This window comes from Lathyrus oleraceus, chromosome 2, assembly GCF_024323335.1.
Source record: "Lathyrus oleraceus cultivar Zhongwan6 chromosome 2, CAAS_Psat_ZW6_1.0, whole genome shotgun sequence".
NCBI classification, from domain to species: Eukaryota; Viridiplantae; Streptophyta; class Magnoliopsida; order Fabales; family Fabaceae; genus Lathyrus; species Lathyrus oleraceus.
Genome location: NC_066580.1, coordinates 49,602,199 through 49,607,441, shown reverse-complemented (window position 1 = coordinate 49,607,441; position 5,243 = coordinate 49,602,199). Strand labels below are relative to the sequence as shown.

The following is a 5,243-nucleotide window of genomic DNA, read 5'->3' as shown; positions in this document are numbered from 1 at the left end:
ATTTAATTATTTTTTGTCACGAGAGTGAGAAGCTATTTAACACGGTTTTGCCACGAGAGTGGGAAATTAACTAAGGTGAGAACCGACAATCGCGAGAGCGTGAGGGTCGAACTGGATAGGAAAAACTAGGCATTGATTTTAAAAATAGCGAGAGCACTTTAAAAGCAATTAGAACTTATTTATTTTCAAAAAGTATTTTTAACTTCAAATGGGACAACGAGAGCGTACATTCTGACTTAAAAGTATAGTCCGAGTCAACAATCACGAGAGTGTGAGATAGAGCCTTTTAAATAAGTATTTTCTACTAAAAGATATTTGGTAATTAAAATATACACCAGTGACTTATCGAAACTCTGACGATTAATACGTTGCATACTGATATCCCTCTATTAATACTCTCTTAAAAACTTAATTTCCTTTAGATTTAATTTTTGTTCAACCAAACGTCTAAAAATCATCGCGTTAGCTAAACATAGTAACCTCGATAGCATTAGTTTGACCTTCGGTCCCTGTGGGTTCAATATCTTTTAAAACTAAAACGACTAGACTGTGCACTTGCAGTCAAGTACCCGATAGACTATATTTTATATACAGTCACGAGACGTATCAGGTTTTTGGCGCCATTGTCGGGGACCTGATTTAGTCAAATAGTGTGATTCTTTCGTTGCGCAGTATAGATTAAGGTAAAAACTAATTTCCTTTTCCTTATTTCTCGGTTGTATGCCAAGTTCTCGCTCATAAGGCGAAAACTTAGCACCACCAATCGCAGAATTAGAGCATTTCTTATATTTAAAACGCCGAATACTAGAGTACCTACGAAGGTACAATATTCCTGATATCTTCTTTCCTACTACTAAACCAGTTGAAAAACCAACCATGGATGCAGTAGGACCACAAAATCATCCTCTTAAATTCTACGCTACCCCGTCCCAACAAGAACCTCACAACAACATTGCTGCCCCTACTATCTATCAAAACGATTTCGAGTTAAAACACTCATTATTATCAGCTGTCCAACAACGTCAATTTGTTGGAAATCCTACGGATGACCCTAATGAACATTTGACCAAGTTTGTGCAGTACGCAGACACTATGAAGGCGAATGGTGTATCTCAAGATGTGTTAAGACTACGCCTTTTTCCTTTCTCTCTAAGAGACAGAGCTTGGGCTTGGTTGCAATCCTTGCCAATGCAATTCAGTCACTACATGGGAAGAACTAAAGAACATTTTCTTAGCCCGATATTTTCCGCCAAGCAAAACTGTTATGCTGAGAGCTCAAATCAACGAATTTCGATAAAAAGATGATGAATCTCTCTATGACGCATGGGAGAGATACAAAGACATGATGAGGATATGTCCACATAACGGTCTCAAAGACTGGGTGATCATTCACACATTTTACAATGGCCTTCTGTATAACACAAGACTGACAGTAGACGCTGCCGCGGGCGGTGCACTTATAGACAAGCCATATAACGAAGCCTATCAACTCATCAAAAACATGGCCCAAAACCATTGCCAATAGGGAGGCAACAGAACTCCAGTAGAAAAGTCCCAAACAAAAAGTGGAATGTACGAAATTATTAGCCTTGACCACCTCCATGCAAAGGTAGATGCCCTTGTTCAAAAGTTAGAGAACTTGACCATACCATCCGCAGCCACCGTGGCTGTCGTGACTCCAAACTGCGAGTTATATGGAATTCCTGGACACACTGCACTAGAATGTCAGATATTAGTAGGAGTCTTCACTGATCAAGTAAATTATGCACAAGGAAACCCTTATTCGAATACCTACAACCCAGGTTGGAAAAACCATCCCAACTTTTCATACAAGAACAACAACGCCCTGTATGCACCTGGCCAAGCACCCGCTGTTCCACCTGGATATCAAAAGCCAGCTACTAATGCTCCTAACATGCCTAGGAATTCCAACCTTGAACTAATGATGGAAAGCTTCATATCTACCCAAGCTCAAATAAACAAAGACTTCTTGAACCAAAACATACATACTAGTGAGCAACTTAAACAATTAGCGAGCAAAGTAGACGCCTTAGCCACCCATAACAAAGACTTCACAAGTGGCTCAACAACAAGCATCTACTTCTGCTCCCGCTGGCACATTTCCTGGACAGCCGCAACCCAATCCAAAAGGACATGCAAATGCCGTTATATTGAGAAGAGGAAAAGAACTAGATAGACACGTAGATCCAAGACTCCAAAATCCTGCCATGTACCAAAAACCTGACAAAACAACAACTGAAAAGGTAAGTGAACCGAAGGAGAAGGAAGATAATACCCAAGAGTCCAAAGAGAAAGAAAAACCTTATGTGCCTCCACCACCTTATAAACTACCAATTCCGTATCCTCAAAGACTCACAAATTCTAAAACTGCAGGGCAATTTGGGAAATTTGTTGAACTTCTGAAGCAACTGAATATTACAATTCCCTTTACATAAGCCATCACACAAATTCCCTCATATGCCAAGTTTCTTAAAGAGATCCTATCCAATAAGAAAAAGATCAAGGATAATGAAACAGTTACTGTAACACCCTTCTAAAATACCCCAAATATTTAATTAAAATAATAATATGTCAATCAGAGTAATTATGCAGTTAAGGGTGTCACACAAACAACTCCACACCATTCATCAAAGTAGCTTGTCATGCTCATTTATTTATCAAATAAAACATTTGCATAATACGCAGCGGATAGAGATCAAATCGATCATGCAAAACATGTAACACATTACATGTAAAATGGTTCACAACCAACAATAAAACATTTAAAACATCCCATCCCGATGTTACATCTACCAGAGCATGACCCACTAAGGAACTACACTAGACTCCAAGCACTAGCTCCTACTCAATCACTGCTCGTTACCTGAAAAATAGTTGTAAGGGTGAGTTCCTCAATCGATATAATAAGCATTATAAAATATCATGCAATGTTAAGTAATTTAACACATTTCATCACCCTAATCAGATTACACATTCAGCAACGGCAATATCAACTCAATCATACTCAACATCAACACAACACACAACACACATCACACGTATAATACTGGAATACATCCATTCATATCATACGCCATACATACATTATGCAATGAGACTCCATGCATGCGGTACCGACTATTCGTGAACATATAGTTCAACCTCACCGATCAAATCCAGATACGGCTACCAAGCCCACTAGTCCCACTCATTTGAGACCTAGTGACTCACTCACTAATTCCTCACCATGGGAATTAGCTACCACCATAAAGGCCACAATATGCATGCTAATTCACCTAGCAATGCAAAATCATCAACAATAATCCACAATGGACATATGCTCACACTCTAAGCCATAAACAGTCCATTCACAATAGCATACATAACATATACATTCACAGCATTATGCATACCATCATACATCATCAACACATGTATCAAAACATCATATCATGTCAAATAATTAATCACAGTATTAGCACACTCTACTAATACCTATACTGCTCAAAACAACGGGACATGATCCCTATTACCCCATACGCCAATATAGGCCAACCATCAAATAAGTACACAACATTTAAATACCAATTTTTCCACTTTTCAACAGTGTTAACCGGTTAACGCCCTGGGTTAACCGGTTAACGCAACACAGAACACGCTTTCTGGCAAAACTCAACAGTGTTAACCGGTTAACGCCCTGGGTTAACCGGTTAACGCAGACAGAACAGCAATTTCTCAGAACTCACAACAGTGTTAACCGGTTAACGCCCTGGGTTAACCGGTTAACGCAAGCAAAACAGCAATACTTCACAATTCCTAACAGTGTTAACCGGTTAACACCCTGGGTTAACCGGTTAACGCAAGACAGACAGCTGTTCCTGCGCTAACACGAAGCAGAATGCAGAATTCTCCGCATTTTCCGCCGTTGGAGGACTTCCGGACCTCCGATTCCAATTCCGTAAAAAGCTACACTTTCGGAAAATCACTACCCATCCAATTACAGATTCAATTACAGCTTTAACACAGTTTATTCATCACAATTTTTCAGCATTCAACATCCCAATTAGGGTCAATTCAACGGTTTATCACTACCCATTACATGTTACCCCATAATACCCATTAAACGACGATAAACCCCCCTTACCTGAGTTAATCCGGCAAATCCTTAAGCTCCAATCTTCTTCCTCTTGCTCTGTCTCTTTGCCCTTTTCCTCTTTTCAGCCGCTTCTCTGCTTTTCACGTAAAAACCCTCTTTACCAAAAATGAAACTCTTTTCTTATTTCCCACTTATATACTTTCCAATAATTATTATTCCAATAATAATAATAATCCAATAATATTAATCCAATAATTCCAATTATTTAATTAAATTAATAAATATAATATTAACTTAAATTAAATAATTATCTTATTTTTATCGGGGTGTTACAGTTACGCTTACTGCTGAGTGTAGCACAATAATCTAAAATAACATGCCTCCCAAACTAAAAGACCCAGGTAGTTTCTCCATACCCTGTGTCATTGGAAAGTTCGTCATAGACAAAGCTCTATGCGACTTAGGAGACAACATTAGTGTAATGCCCTTATCCATCTGTAAAAGGCTCAACATGGGAGAACTAAGACTAACCAAGATGTCTGTTCAACTAGCTGACCGCTCAATCAAATATCCTGTTGGTATACTAGAGAATGTCCCAGTACGTGTAGGACAATTCTACATTCCTACAAACTTCATAATCATGGACATCAAAGAAGATGCCACTACACCTATTATATTAGGAAGGCCATTCTTAGCTACCGTCGAAGCCATAATAGACGTGAAAAGAGGTAAGCTAACATTCGAAGTTGGAGAAGAAAAAGTTGAATTCATCTTGACACAATTCTTACAAGCGCCATCTATAGACGATACTATAAGACCCCAATTTTTATCCTAAGATCCCTCATGAAATTTCATCATAAGCATTAGCATTGGGATCATACCTTGGCATCCTCCTTACCCCTCCTTCATTGGGTTTGTTTTAGGAGAGATCACCAAGCACTTTGTGATTATATCATACTTGTATTTTATCATTTTACTAACCAAAATACCAAAAATATGTCTTTGCATTTGCCTAACTTTTTTGTAGATAGGGCATGATCTCATTGATTCATTAAGATCACATCTAGGGTTTGAGACCCTCATGAACAAATAGCACAACCAATAATTGATTCAAGAATGGTTATAGGAATCATATATTAGTCCTAAT

At 38.5% G+C, this 5,243-nt stretch overlaps 1 non-coding gene across 1 annotated transcript; it reads right to left on the bottom strand.

Moving 5' to 3' along the window:
- Positions 1-1,264: 1,264 nt before the first annotated feature.
- On the bottom strand, positions 1,265-1,371 carry LOC127124068 (small nucleolar RNA R71). The gene has a single exon (XR_007803708.1). It is a non-coding gene; the product is annotated as a small nucleolar RNA R71 (small nucleolar RNA).
- Positions 1,372-5,243: the final 3,872 nt, after the last annotated feature.